This window comes from Pinus tabuliformis, chromosome 2_1, assembly GCF_031772625.1.
Source record: "Pinus tabuliformis cultivar Carrire ecotype Pingquan chromosome 2_1, CPIR1, whole genome shotgun sequence".
NCBI lineage: Eukaryota > Viridiplantae > Streptophyta > Pinopsida > Pinales > Pinaceae > Pinus > Pinus tabuliformis.
The window spans coordinates 577,175,269-577,191,963 of NC_142299.1; the positions used below are offsets into that span (position 1 = coordinate 577,175,269).

The window sequence follows — 16,695 nt, forward strand, 5'->3', positions numbered from 1 at the left end:
ATATATTCTCATGAATCACCTAGATGGGCTCATTTTGCACAAAATCCATGTTTTAGATTTTTCATATCTGTTTTAGTTTTCCCAATAATTGCATAAAAAATTTACTGCTTGAAAATTGTTGCTAATCTAGATCATCATCTTTGATCATGTATTGAAGGCTCGGACTTGAAACACTGAGCAAAGTGTTATTGTTTATCTACAAAATAAACTAATTTAAAAAATAAGAAAACCAATATAAATTACATAGATTATAAAACTACATCTTATAACAATCCAATAATCTAAAACTATAAACTAATTAACACAAGAATTTATGAAATGTGTTTTATTCCATCATGGTTTAGATGCTTGCTCCAAGAGTCACTACCCTTTGAATGGAGAACAAACTCCTATTTATACAAAAAATAAGATAATTAATTAATAAATGTGGATCCACAAATCTCTCTTAGATCAACAAATGCCTCATGTTGTTACAACCATGTGTTAATATCTATCAAGTAATATCTATAAATACTGTCTAAGAAACCTCTAAAATATTTGGTAAGAAGGTTTGTCAAAGCTTTCATGATTCTTCTCCATCAAATGTGCTTGATTTATTATTTCAAATCTTCCTCAAATATTCAAGGTTTGAAGATGAAATTTGAATTTGAGGATAAATGGCCAAATATGACTTTGATAGAGTCTTTAAATATGCCTATAAACATCAAACAATTCATCCAACTTCTACATATAAGTGAAAACATGTTATTATTCTAATATTTAAACATAAATTCACTCAAATACAAAAACAAATGATTTGGAAAATAATAATTCTAAACCCATATATATTCATAAAAATTGCCTTAATGTAAGGTTATAATATAGTGGAATATGATTAAATTGAAGGAAAAATGTGTGAAAAATATGACATTTTGGAGACCCAACAAAGATATGTAAAAGAGAAAGTGGACCTAGTTTGAAATATTATAGAAAGTGATCCACGAGAATTTGAAGAAGGTGGTGGGTTCTTCCACTAAGGTTGGTGCCTCAATCAGGTTGAATCCTATAACAAGTTGAAACTTGCTCATTTTGGAGGTTGGTTCTTCAATCAGGAAGTAGCCTAGAACAAGTAGCAACATTCATGTCCTCTTGTGTTGATGTGATGGCTTCTTGATGCATTGTTGATGTGATGATTACTTCTTGATGCTTTGTTCTATTTATTTATATGTTACAAATGGTTATGCTACATTAATACATAATTTCTTATTGATAAAATGTGTTGAAATGTTAAAATTTCCACCACACAAGTTCACCCCCCCTCTCAGTGTGATCTTTGTTCTAACAAGGCATATTAGAGTGGGTTTCCTTTAAGAACAATTAACTACTGAAAGGTTAATTTCAAGAGAATATGGCAACAATCATAGCAGTAAGTAAGCCTCCTATGTTTGATAGATCTAACTATACCTTCTAGAAGATAAGAATGTATACCTATCTCATTTCCTTGGGAGATGATGTTTTGGAAATTATAGAGATCGAATATAAAGTTATTGATACTATTTTAATAATGTTAGATCTAAGACTTTTGTGATCCATAATTTAGAGAATAGCTTTTCGGATTAATCATAACGCAAGGATTAGGTCGATGTTTAAATAGGTAAGCCACTCTATACATTCAATGCACAAGCTAATCATGCTTTTCTAACTCGTTTATCAATTTCAAAATTTGTCAAAGAAATGTTGTGCAAGTTAGCTCATGATGTATGGAACAAACTTAAAAATTATTTTGAAGGAGACACGAAGGTAAAAGATGTTATGTTACAATATCTTAGGGCCCAATTCAAAAGGTTGAAGATGGAAGAAGATGAGGATTTCAGTTTGTATTTTCTTTGAGTATACGATATTCTCAAAAATGTAGGTCTTGATGAAGAAGTCAAGGATCACGTTGTTGTTTGAAAAATATTTATATCTCTTCCATCAAGATTGAATCCCAAAGTATTAGCTCTTGAAGATCTCACGGATGTAAAAAAAAGACTATGGTTGTACTTCATGGGACACTCTCAACATATGATCTAAATTTTAATTTTAGGGGTAATATAAATTTTTCTTTCTAGTTTTTTAATATTAATTTTAAAGGATGTAAATAAAATATTCATTAATTAGATTTTGGCTCATTTTTTATACAAAACATTTTATAAAATAATAACAAACAAATTGAGAATGGTGCTCTAAAATATTACCTTTGAAAATCAAGGAGGATTAATGCTAAAAGGATAAATAATAAATAATATTTCTATTCTAAGTGGTTATTCACACTAGGCGAACAAATAAGGGTAATGGTGTGGTAGTTAAAATTGACAAGGAAAACATATTTCATAGGGCAAGGTCCTGTTTCTCTTTGATGTCATGCACATATTTTTATTTAATCCCTTGGTAATTAGATGGATTAATCCATGTGTTAGAACTTCTTGAATTCTTCATGGTGAATGGAAAGATATCCCCTTTATTTCATAGTAGTAGAGATATTTGGTAGCGTTTCACCGTTTCCATTTATTTTATGTTCTAATGGTTAAATCTTTGAGTAAAAAAGTACAACAAGAAATATTAATAGACAACCTTTTGGGAATAAATATAGGAATATGAGTAAAGAGTATAAACCACTCATAGTTTATTGATAATACCATATTGATTAGGGAAGCCTCCATTACAATTGCTTATTAGTTCAACTTGGTCTTGAACTCCTTCATTAATCCATTAAATGGAAAGGTAAACAAGAAAAAAAAGTAATTTTTTTGGGTGAAATGCACACTCACAACTCATTCAACACATCTATAGAATCATGTAATTTCCATATTAGCGTCAATAGACCTCCTTTAACTACCTTGGAATTTTTCTTTCATTAAGCAATCCTTTAGCTCAATATTAGCAAAGTGTACTAGACAAAATGAATGGGATATTTTAGCAATCAGATTCCCAATGGTTAAATCAAGTTGGAAAATAATTCTCATCATTTCTTATCAAACCTGTTATTTTCTCCATACTTATCTTCTAGTTCATAGCAATGTTGGCATCAATTGGTGTTATGGAAATAATTGCTAAAGATTTGAAAATTTTTTTATGGTGGCAAGGTGTTGGCTTAGTGGGTCCTGAGCTAGGTTCAGAGCGAAGTTTGCTAAAAAAGTCCCTACACTACTGGCCCTTTCGGCATCAACCTGCAGAGCGCGAACTGAAGTCTCACCCGAAGAAGTATGGGGGGATTCTAGAACCAAGTTTTCGCACCTAAAGATGAGTGTGATGTCGTTCTATGCCCTAAACCTATCTTCGCACAGATCGATAAGCCTTTAGGGCTTATCGATAGAACTTCCCTTAATCAGATTCTATACCTTCGCAAAGGTCTACGACTATCTTTCGCGGACCCTAAATAGGTGAATAAACCACTTACATGCCTCTATGATTACCCTTAATTGTGTATTTACGTAGATCATCTTAAGTGTTTGATAAGTTTAACATGCAACATGATATTTTTTGTGTAAACAGTTATTTCTATAGGATTAAATGCACGGTGTATGGAGAATAAAGAAACCCTCAAGGGTCTTCCCAGGACACTTGGCAGACTGTAAGATTATCTGCAGCTATCACAAAGCTACATACATGTCCATAATCAATAACTAACTATCAAAGAAAAACAGATTCATTACCTCAAGCCTCAGTGTAGATTTGCTGGAGAACATAATGCAGCTATGCAGAAGTCCCCTGAGCTGGCTCTAAATCAAGTCCTGCACATGGAAGAGACAAGCATAATCACAAGATAAAACCTTGATAATTAATACATGAATATATAAAAGACATCTACTTACACATAACTAAGCTACTCATGCTAAAAGGTATTGGACAAACAAATAAATGAATGATAGTACCAACACAATGGAGTAGACAGTACAACTGCAGTTCTATATTAATGTCTTAAGAGTGATTACAACCATCTTTTGCATCAACCTTCCCTTACCACTCCAGCTCCTCTCTCTCTCTCCCTTCTTACCAACTTCTTATGCTTATATTTGAGACTATGCTCAACAATCAAGTAAGCTATCCTTTCAAATGATTTGACCTCTATCACAATATCCCTAGCTCTGCTTATGTAGCATTCAAGTTAGGTTTGCCAAGTTCCTCCATGAGTTTATTTAGGTAAAAGCAATGATGCTTCCATGCTTTTGAGCTCTTTCCCATTTTTCCCCTTCATTAGGATTAGAAATCCCTCAAATAGGTCAAACCTAGATGTTTCCTTACTTTTTTTAGTAGATTTAGGAGAGAATATAGAGATATTTCTACGTCAATTCACTCCTTTGACCTCTAGACTCTCATTAGGTTTCACTAACGCTATCCCTGAAGTAATAAGTAGAGTTAGTGGGGACACTAATGCTCCCATAGGCTTACAGAGAATATTTATAAAGCATGTTGTTACTGTATAGCCAACGTTAGTGTGGAAACAAGACTTTTGAACTTGGTCTTTGTTTCAGCCATCATGTCTTTCCTCTCTGAGCTAATGAGGGGGTAATTTTTTTGTATAATAGATGCACCCTAAAGTGTGAGATCAGAGACTGTAATGATGGCCAAAATACTTTACTTAACTATTATTTTCCTTGTTCGACAAAAAGAGAGAATGGATCGATGCTTCGGGCGGTACAGGAAACTTGATACAACTCATATATATTTAAAACAACTAAAATCATTTCCTGAGGCGGGCATTCCCACACTCAGTAGCTATGTCAGAGTGGTTTTCTCATAAAAGATATATGATGATGCTAGTTGCCCATAAGCACAATGCAAATCCGGTGTCATAATAGGATCATTCTAATGAGATGTCTCCAAAAAACAATATACACAACTTGGGAGAGGAAACAAGGATGAGTGATGCAAGCCTCTACCCAAGGTCTTGATTTCCACTTCACCAAAGAGCATAGATTGATGCATGTGAATATATGCATTGATGTCGAAAATGCATGAAATCGTCTGATTACCAGTCAATAAAGGAGACCGTTAACATATGTGAGGAAGGCCACCAATACTGGTGATGGTCTCCAAGATGCATAGTACAATCTAGCGAGTGTGAAAAATGCTTTTGTTGTCAAACACTTATAGAATCGCTTAACTAGGAGCCAATAATGAGATCTCCTGATCAAACACAAGGTGACCTGCCACTACTGTCTGCAAGTACCAAGGCACTGAATGTGTTTTTGGGTTATCTTCCTAGGTAGAGTGTTGAAGTCGATAAGAAGATACGTGTCGAAAGGTAGGCAATAATGTGTCCTACATCAATCAACACGAAAAGGGACAAGAATGATTTGTTTTTTGAGGAATATTTAAGCAATGGGTCAAAATGACGGAGGGCATGATGAAAGGATATGCTTGATGGGTTAATGGAGGAAACAAAAGGTTAACCCTTGAACAATAGAAGGCACGACAATGGTTTTAACCATGCAGAACTAAACTCATGAACACCAAACAGTGTTATGATATAGAGATGCAAGAAAATAGGGTATTTAGGCTAAACTCATAGGATGGTAGGATTCATATTGAGAGGTCATCACAATGAAGGTTTATCTGAGGGAGTTCCATGTTCAAGGGAACGACTGCTGCCAAACCACACTTTCTAATAATGAATATAGTTGTATTGTATAATTTCCCTGTCTAATTAGTTTAGTGAGTCCAGATGGGTAAACTCAACGATCCTTTCATATTTTAAGAGTCTGAAAAGAACCACAAAAATAACGACTCTATGCCCTATCTGATTAGTCTAATGAGTCCAGACAGGCAAACTCGTTGACCTTTTCAAGTTTTAAGAGTCTGAAAAGGATCATAAAAAGAGCGACTCTATACCTTGTCTGTATAATTTAATGATTCCAGAGTAGACAACTCGGTGGTCTTTTCATATTTAGAGGGTCTGAAAAGATCATAAAGAACGACTCCAGGGTGGTCCCTTTATCATAGTTGTTAATCGGGTGCGACAAAAGTTTAATACTATACCTGGATCGGTTACTTTTCTATGAGTTAATCTATTGAGTCTGGATAAAGAGAAACCTATGCTAAATAGATGTTTACCTCATTTTCTTACAAGTATGAGGAGACAGACTAAACTCACTTTTCGTCGTGAACTTTTAATGAGTCACATGACAACAAACTCAATAACTTCATCGAATTTTAATGAGTCAAATGGAGAAAACTCAAGGTATCCTTTTCAGTTTAGTGAGTGAAGAAAAAGAGGTAAAAGAACTGCTCATTCCTTCTTTGTAGATTTAACAAGCCCGAAGAAGGGAAAAACTCGGGCATTTTTCGATTTAAGAGCGAGAAATGGTCCCAAAAAAGTAAGTGCTCTTGTTGTTTCTGTAGATTTTTAACGAGCCCAGTGACAAAAACTCAGGATTTTTCAGTTTAACGAGTGACAAAAGTACCTAAAAGAATGCCCAGGTTGTCTTCATAGTTTTTAATGAGCTTGATGAAAAAACTCAGGATTTTCTCAGTTTTATGAGCGAGAAAAAAGTGCCTAAAAATAATTCTCTAATGATCTTTTTCAGTTTAATGAGCTAGAAAAAGAGGGAAAAATAGTTTCTCAGACCGTCGTCGTATGTGTTTAATGAGTCCAATGATGAAAAACTCGAGGATTTTTTAGTTAAAAGAGCGAGAAAATATCCCATAAAAGAACACACTCATAGCTTCTTTGTAGTAGTTTAACGAGCCCAAATAAGGAGACTCGAGGTTTTTCGGATTAACGAGCAAGGAAAATACCATAAAAATAATGCTCGATATTCTTCGTGGTAGTTTAATGAGCCTGAAGAAGGAGACTCGAGGATTTTTTGGATTAATGAGCATGAAAAATACCATAAAAAGAATTCTTGAAACTTCTTGATCTCATGCTTGACAATAGAAGGGTCTATGCCATGCATTTCCTCATAAGACTAAGGGAAAACATTGCGGAAATTTTTAAAAGGGTAGGTGAAGCTCGCAATTTCCTCAAGATTGCAATCAGCTCCAACCTGGATGTTTTCCACGATGCATGTCTTGAAAGAAATATCGATGAGAAATGTTTTTGAAACATTTCTCATGTTCTCTTCCAAATCCAAAGTTTGTATAGTTGTATAAGGCGAGGGAACGATTTCAGGTGCGTCAAATGATAGGATTTGAATAGTCATCATGTCCGAATCAGATATCGAAACACAATGGTGTGAGTCCTCCAAAGGTCGCTCTTCTAAACTCATGATTTCTCTAATAGCTTCATCCATAGGTAGGACTTGATTGAGTGGATCGAAATAAGGAGCAATGATGGAAGGGGAAGTGGTACCGTTGCCCATAACCAAAGTGACCGGAGATTCAGATGCATATTGAATGGCTTGGTGGGCCAATTCAACTACTGACATCAGCATTTGTTCTCCGTAAATGTCAATGTCTGAAGGAGCTGGTAGGTTCCATGGATCGGTCAGTTCATGAGGAATGGATGAAAGAATATTGACCATATGTGGAACCATTGGCAGCTGAAGAGGGAAACAACCCATCAGGGAAGAAGCCTTCAGTAGACTGGTATTGATATTGACGTAAGACTCAGGTACACCACCTACTAGGGGTACAGAGCCTCTTAGTAATAGGGAATAATCAAGGGTGTAAAAAGACAGTTGGTCCACTGTGACTACCTTTCCATCCAATGAAAATGGGATGATGAGAAAGACAGTAAACATAATGGTCGTCATGGAATACATCCAACTGTGACCCAACAAGAGATTATAGTCAATCTTTTTATCTATGACTTCGATGTCCACCATTACCATTTTCCCATACAAGGTGATGGGGTAGCTAGCTAGGTAACCTTTTGGGATGAAAGTGTGGTTGTTGAAAGCTTTAAGGGAATTCGACGGCAGGGATAGGGTTGGAGAACCCAAAGCGAGCCAACATGAAGCTAACATTACGTAGGTAGAAGAACCTTCATCAATGACAGTTCTATGTATACCTTTACCTTTCGAAAAGATTTGCACTTGAAATGCAAGCTAGTGAGAAAGGGGAGGTTTACACTTTTCCGTGTTGAAAATTGCAAGCATGGAATCCTGTGGGTTGATACCACCAATGGCTGAAAGCAAAGCTTTCCTTTGTGCTGGACATGCTTGTAATACTTCGAGTGTCGACATAGCTGACAATGCTTACACCAAGTATTCTACAATGCTATAGTTTTGGGTGGCATGTGCAGATGTATTGTGTGTTGTGCGTCGAAGTGCCCCTTTAGGGGGGCGAATCATAAGGTCAAAAACTAGCCTTTCGATATGAAGATCATTAGGTGGCAATGTGTTTTGACTTGAGGAGGGTTCATCTGCATGAGCGAGAGGACCTCCATAAGATTTGGCTCTGGTCTGTAGATCTACCATTTCAAAGGTATGAATGGTAGATGGTCCTTCACTAGCTAAAGGATGTTGTGAACCACCATTGCCCCCTTGTGGGGTTTGGGGTTGGTTCGTAATAATGTGTTGTTGCTGCTGAGCAGGGAAAGCATTATTTAGGACATTGAGGGTCCTACCAATATCCTTTTTAGCAATGAAATATGTGCATTCCTGAAGACGCGGGTAGTGATAGGTCATGTGGTCTTCAACGCAGATTTTTCAAGGGAATCTAGAGGGTTTATCCTTTCCATCGTCAGGGGGTGCAACAATATTTTGCTTTGTGTTTTTCTACTTTGTTGACTACTCTTCAGAAGGAGGTCTTTTTCTTATTCTTCTTGTTCTTACCACTGGGTTTTTGTGTAGCCTGCAAAGAGTTGATCAGGTGGTAGGAAGAGCAGTCGATTTGGTAGAGGGGTCCACTAAAATTTGGGCAATGTGACCACTGAGTTGTTTTACAGTAGCCCCAAGGTTGCACCGATAATCACATCGGTGTGTGCTCGGGGCTGCTAAGTAGCGAGAGCATTGGAGTTGTGAGGGGCATTGGGGATTATGTCGTAAATAGTTCCAGAATGTGAATATATCAGATCCAAGTGTTCGGCACGGCGTATGGATTGGTCTTCTGTGACCACACCACCTAAGGAGACATCCTTAGTGATTTGGTGGAGTAGAAACTTGTAGAACCAATCCTCTAAGAGATAGTCTAGGAGGGGAGCTTTTACTAACCTCCACCTATGTCTCCATTCATGTATATGATTATAGATGTGGGTGGCAGTACCCTAACATAATGAAGTGAGGAGTTCCGTCCCAGTTTCATAGTGGATGGGTAGCTGGAAGTGCTTTAAGAATTCATCACTAGAGTATCAAAGGTATTGACTGATGCACGTGGTAACGCGATGTACCAATTGGCTATGTTGCTAGTGAGGGTGTGGGGAAACAGATGTAATTGGATACTATCATCCACGATGGAGTTAGAAACACACCAAAGATGATAGGTGGTGATATGGGTACCCAGATCCTCTACCAAATACTGACAGACATCCCTAAGTACCAAGAAAGGCAAAGTGTGTGATGCCCCCGAATCATACGAAGGCAATGACATATGACTTGAGGATCCTTGCAGTCCTCCCATCATTTGATTCCCAATATTATACACAGGTTGCGTGCTATAGTAGTTTCCTTGGGTTATGGTATTATAATGTGGATTTCCATGGGGATTGTTAGGCTGGGGTATAGAATTGCTGCCAGGATAAGCAATACCCCCTTGAATCATTTGAGGTTGTGAGGAGGGTGCCACCATGGATTGGTTGGGACCTCCTTGAGGCTTCCCGCCTGCCACAGAACTAACCATATGTTCTTGACTGGCATAAGGAGTGCTCATGTAAATCAGTGACTGACCATGCATGCCTGAAAACAGAGGGGGGACTGTTACGTTCCCGACCAGTATATGCATGTTGGGAGTAATCCAGATACTTGAATCTGGGGGTTAGAACTATACAATGGATGCCAACCATATTGTTGATTGAATGGACCCACGCTAATTGTGCTATATTGAGAGTTATAAGTAGCGTTGTATGTAGCACTTGTCAAGGCATAGAGTTTAACACTAAAGGGGCGGAACCCAGAATAAACTAGGTTCCACTCATGGAGGGTGTCATGTTAGGGCTTGTACCTGGGACAAATGGGATAGCAGGGTTTGCCATCAAAGGTGTGGTAGTGACTATCGACTAGAGAAGTGGTGGTGGACCAAAAGTGTCCAAAAAGTCCCATGACCGTTAGTCATTGATGGGATGGGTGGAAGTGTTGCAATTGAAGACAAAGGAGGTACAAATGCAATGGAACCAAGAGTGGGTCCAACAGATTTGTGATTAGAGGATTGTATGGAGGAAGAAATCTTGCAGTAAAGAAATCCTTTGTTAAGCTTGAATCATCAATTGTCCAAACTGATTCTGTGTGAGATCTCAGAGATTGATTTCCCAAAGATGGGGAATCCATTTCACTGGAGCTTGGTGGATCTTCCACAATGAGTGGAGGAAGTCCTAACAATCATCTCAATTGATGATGAGGGCTAATGTAGCCATGGTGGCCGATAATTTTTATCAATAAATTTTATTGTGATGTTTATTAGAGTCTCAATGATAACACTGTGGTACCTAAAAAATAAAAAATACACTAAGTGAATCAATCAACAAATAGAGGGAAATGACCCTATCTGATAAGCACTGATCACTGGAGATGAAACCCAGTATCACAATGAATAAAAGAGAGGGTTGGCAAAATGTACAGTTACGGTTACTCTAGAGCTTCTCTTGAACCTCAGATTGAGGGGCCAAGTACTCTCGTGAAGATAAGCACCCTCCTAAAAACTAAAGACAGAGTAGGTTTGTCTGTGTTAGGTGCCAAGGCATCTTGCCCAGTCACCTTGTGTAAGTCCCTAAAGTATGGCCACTAAGGATACCTCAAATCACAGACACTACTGGGGGGGACATAGTCGCAGACAATACGCTATGTGGGTAGGATACCTAAGTCCCCGACTTAGCTTTGATATCCCCGAAGGGATCCCCGATACACAAAATACCCAAATGAGTTGCAAGTGAAGGTGGGCTACCTTCACTTACAGTCCGATGTTGTCTCGTATTTAGCTCCACTTTTACCAGAGTGGTCCTGGTAGTATCAGTGTAGAATGATTTATCTCTTTTAATGACACTAGTTTTGGTTTCTGATCTTGGGCAGTTTACTCACACCTCCTATCCAAGATCCTAGCCTGAACTAATGTTTGTTTTCTCTAGAAAGAGTTACTAATTGATTTTAGGTTGATTTTAAGTTTACTTTGTTAGTGTCTTTGGTAGGGGTGTTGACGTATGATCTTTGGTGGGACTTTGACTCAAAATCATGCAAAAGACAATGCTTGTAAATTTTTAATTTCGATGAATAAGTTGTATTGTACAAGGGAGTCTTTCATACATCAATATTCATTCCATGCATCCTATTCATTACAACACTAGCATAACTGACAAAATTTTTTCAATGCTCTCTAACAACTACTGAAACCAAATAATGCAGAACTTAACCAGCTAAGCAGAATAATGAATAAATTTTTTGATTTTTCCCTTTATGAAAATAAAACTTTTAAGAAGAAAAGTTATTTTCTTAAAAATAATTCTTTTAGGACATAGATCTTGCAAACAAAATACAGCTACAGATCCCTTATCAGTCCAGAAGCAAGTTTCCCAACCCTTTGAGGTCATAGACACTGCTACATATCAAAATTTTGGTGACTAACACTCTGTGCTAGAGGCCATAAAGAGATATTGGAGGCACTAATGCTCTATTTGTGCAGATAAAGAGCTTTATAAATCCCTATTTACACTGCTAACCTGCGTTACTATGGGAAAACACTTCAAAACAGGGCTTTGGGGATCAGATCCAGGGCTGAATATATGAAAGAAGAGTGTTGCAAGGTCCTGATGGGTCAGAAAAGGAATGCAGAGGTACAAGAATGTCTAGAAGGAGGAGGAAACTAGGAAATTTCTGGGTAAACTGAGAGCTAATTGTAGTCCCTAGTGGACTTGCCAATTCTGTTATAGGATTAAATTCACAGCGTATGGAGAATAAGGAAACCCTCAAGGGTCTTCCCGGGACCCTTGGCAAACTATAAGATTATCTGCAACTGTCACAAAGCTAGATGCATGTCCATACTCAATAACTAACTATCAAAGAAAAACAGTTTCATTACCTCAAGCCTCATTGTAGATTTTCTGGAGAGCACAATGCAGCTAGGCGAAAGTCCCCTGAGCTGGCTCCAAATCATGTCCTGCACATAGAAGAGACAATCATAATCACAACATAAAACATTGATAATTAATACATGAATATACAAAAGACATATAGTTACACATAACTAAGCTACTCATGCTAAAAGGTATTGGACAAACAAATAAATGAATGATAGTGCCAACACCACGGAGTAGACAGTACAACTGTAGTTCTATATTAATGTTGGAAGAGTGATTACAACCATTTGTTGCATCAGCCTTCCCTTACCCCTACAGATCCTCTCTCTCTCCCTTCTTACCAACCTCTTATGCTTATATTTGAGACTATGCTCAACAATCAAGTAAGATATCCTTTCAAATGATCTGACCGCTATCACAATAACCCTAGCTCTGCTTATGTAGCATTCGAGTTAGGGTTGCCAAGATCCTCCATGAGTTTATTTAGGTAAAAGCAATGATGTTTCCATGCTTTTGAGCTCTTTCCCATTTGTCTCCTTCAATAGAATTAGAAATCCCTCAAATAGGTCAAACTTAGATGTTTTCTTGCTTTTCTGAGTAGATTTAGGAGAGAATATAGAGATATTTCTGATTCAATTCGCTCCTTTTATCTCTAGATTCTCAGTAGGTTTCACTAGCATTGTCCCTGAACCAACACGTAGAGTTAGTGGGGTCACTAATGCTCCCTTAGGCTTACATAGAAGCTTTATAAAGCATGTTGTTAGTGTATAGCCAGTGTTAGTGTGGAAACAAGGCTTGTGAACTTGGTCTTTGGTTCAACCATCATGTATTTCCTCTCTGAGCTGATGAGGGGGTCATTTTGTTGTATAACAGTTATTACTACGTGCGTCCATATAACAAGGTAAATCATGTAAATTCATGCATCAATACAATATTAATTCATAAAATCATCATTCATCATAACATAATAACGCATTCATTCATAACAAAAGGAAATAGATAAACACATGAATTTCTAGAATAATCTCTTTATTAATACTTTAGTTGTTCTTACAGACTCAAAACTTCCCTGCACACAAAATTGCATGGGTTCGTGCACTCAACTGTGGACTCTACTCTAGACCTCTACGCACACAGTTGTAGAGCCTCTCTTATACTCTAAGACTTCTTTGTTCTTTCTTCTACTGACCCATTACATTTGTTTTCATTGTTATCTATCATGCCTTAGACTCTCTAAGACTCTCCTTTTTATACATTCCCATGGTTCGTGGACCATGGGTAGGTCTATACAACTTGACAAAACTTACATAAAAGAAGGGTAAAACCCTTTATGACACTTTACTATCTATGCACTTCATGGCCACAGCTTGTGGAGACTTTACATTCTTTGCAACAAAACTTGGGCTTTTGCCCCAAAATTGACCCTAGGGGACCCTGTCCTAATAGGCCCTCAACACAAATATTGTGACTTGCCCCCGAGTCACTCTACTGGTGTGAAGATCTTACTGTGGAGACCTTCCAACTCTACTTTTCCACTGCTACCTCCATCACGCTCTGCGTGGATGCCTGTTTGATCTGCTCTACTAGATACTCTATTACTGGTCTTGCACTATCTTCCTTGATCTTTTGTTGCGTTCTCTATAGGCTTGCTAGCTTTTCCTCAATGGTGGTAGAGATAACATAGGCCTCATCCAGCCAAGGCCCCAATCTGGTTGAGGACCACCTCTTTATTTTGCACTGCCTCCACCTATTCGAGCAACTATTTTGCCTCATGCAACTTGGCCAAACACTGTGATATAGCGACGATGCACGCTATCACTCTTGATTCATCATATTGCTGCTGCAATTCATGGGTTTATATGTTTAATCTCTACAGGTTATGATCTTCCTAAAGTGTCGTGACTACCTCCATGGATTGCTCAAAGAGCATGGTGAAATCCCTCACCATGGTGTCTACTGCTATGGCTCCATCCTTCATAGCGGCTTCACGCTTTTCTCTAAGCTCTGGTGGAGTTGAAGGCTATGAATTCAACTCAAGCTTTGTTATCTTCAAGTTTAGTTCAAACTGAACCTTAGCCACTTTTTTTTTCATCGCACACACTTGCAACCAACTTCCCGATCTTTGCGTCCACCGACACTTCCTCTGAGATATGCACTGCAAGGACTGTCCTACATACCTCGACCACCACAATTGCAGTTTGTTTGTTTTATGCTTAGAATTTCTTCCATGCTTCTAGCACTATTGTTTTCCCCACAAACATTTATTTGTTGTTGACCTTATACTCACTGATCATGCTCAGCACGCACTGCTCCCAGGCCTTAATCTATGTGATCACACCTGCATGCAGTGTGTGAAGGAACTCACTAAGGAGCGCGACCAAGTTGAGGCCCACATTCTTCAAAGTGCTGACAATAGCCTTATCAATGGCTACATCTACACTCATAGCTCCATCAGGTAGCACGACTGCTTAGAGATCCATTAAGCGAACCAACTCTACTGCTTGAGTGGTCCCTGGTGCCAAACTGGTTAAGGCAATGTTACTCTACCCTGCAGCTGCCTGGAGTCTAATAGTTTGGATTTGCAGCTCACACAAACCCATTTGTATGGCACCTAGTGCTTGCTTCTACTACTACTCAAATTGCTACTACAGTTTTGCTATTGTATCTCGCACCGTATCTCCAATATCATCCAAGTCGCCCTTTGTCAAGGTAATTCAAATGAGAAACAACTTAGAGGCTTTTGTCTTTTTGTACTGTCCTTCCCTTTCCTGCAACCTATACCACTTCACTCTAAAGGGAATGCTATCCTACTAGTCTCCTTCGCCCTACTCTGACTTCTCTTCTTCCTCTGTTTGGGGCGAACAATATTTTTGACTTCTATTGGAGCCGCACACCACTTCTGCTCTGGCCTTCTCCTCGACCTCTTTCTTCCTCTTATCAGCCAACAGCTGAACCTTCTACCTGGTTTTTTCCTTTCTCTTTTTCTCCACGGACTTTCTAGTCCCAACGGCCTCATCAGATGCAACATGCCAATCTGCTGCCCAGTTCTTTATGACCTTTTCAATACCATCATCCGTGGCCAGATAGGGTATGTCAAACCATTTCTGGTCAAGGTCCTTGCATGCCCAGATGTAAATATGGTGGAAGTCCAATTTGAAATCTGCATACCCCAAGAGTTTCTCAAACACGGTTGGTGACAACCGTGGCTTCTGGTTGATGGCCATGCGAGTACTCACCTCCATCAGCACCCAAAAGACATTACTTTCTGTTACCCACGCAACATCTTTTGTGGCCCAAAGAGATGCGAAATTTTCTACTTCTGGTAAATCCTTTTCCACAGGAGGAAGCTGGCTATCCTCTGGAAAATCCCACATGACCAACACAATTGAGAGCAACAGCAACGACTATTGAAATGTCTTTCTATCATTCTATGCCTCTCAGCAGTTCACGAGGAACTCGCTACATAGGTAGCACGTCCAGTTGAACTGTACACCCTCCACGCACTGAGCCACCAATAAAACCACTAGTGCTAGCACCTTGTCTGCACAGAACTTTCTCATCACCTTGCCAGCCAAAATTTGCATGGAAATCTTGACCACGGGGTCAGTAATGCTGGTAATCGAATACCCGCATGGCTTTTTGACAAGTTTAAACTTGTCCTTCATCTTCTTAGCGAGGTCACGCTTGCTCATTTTTCCACCAAATGCCTTGGTTAGATTTAGTCTAGAGTGTGGTAATTATGTGATCTGGTGTATCAACATATCTGTTATAGGGATTGGCTCATTCAGCCACAAGCACCCATCGTGCACCAAGCACAGCCACTGCTTGATGACAATGAGGTTTATTGGAGCGTGGTGGTAGTGAGGGATCCATAGCAAGTTCAATAACCCCGACTTGTTAACTTTGCAAATCCATTCCACCAGCTCCAGCAGGGTGACACCAGAATCCTTGTAGAACACCGTCCTCATGAAGGTGTCTGTGGCAAGGTGGGGGAACTGCTCGAGGTCCACCAAATCCCAATCTTCAAGCTTCAGATGCGGGATATGTGCCAAGTGCGGAGCTTCGAAGGGTAGGTTCTCTAGTAATAGGGGTGTGTTAAGGAGGAACTATCCCTCATTTAGGTCCTTCGGTACTTTTACTTTTCCTTGACATGAAGGGATATACTGCGGCAGCTTAGAAATAGGGTCTACCCCCTCAATATCTATGTCTTCCACACCCTCCTTAGCCTCCAGATCTACCACTTTACCCTTCTCTTTTGCACTTGACTATTCTTTCCATTTCACCTGTGTAGCTGCATGCTTTCTCGGTGACTCGTGGACTGGCATCAACTTCTTTTGTTTATCCTTCTTCAGCTTGGGGACCTCTCTCGTTGGTGTAGGCTTCATCCTAGGCAACCTTGGTGTCATAGGTATTGTTGTTGGAACCTCCATACTCACAACCTCAGGGGCAGCTCCGTCAAAGCAAACAATCTCTCCAGCGCTTACAGTTTCTGCAAGACCTAGTCCTAACATGATTTTGCAAATAATCTTTCTATATGACTCGGAATACTGAGCGAACATGGGGCTCGCGAG

At 38.9% G+C, this 16,695-nt stretch overlaps 1 pseudogene; it reads right to left on the reverse strand.

Annotated features, from left to right (window-relative positions):
• LOC149201764 (uncharacterized) overlaps window positions 1-15,816 on the reverse strand; it is a 37,222-nt pseudogene extending 21,406 nt beyond the window's left edge.
• Between the last annotated feature and the right edge of the window lie 879 nt (window positions 15,817-16,695).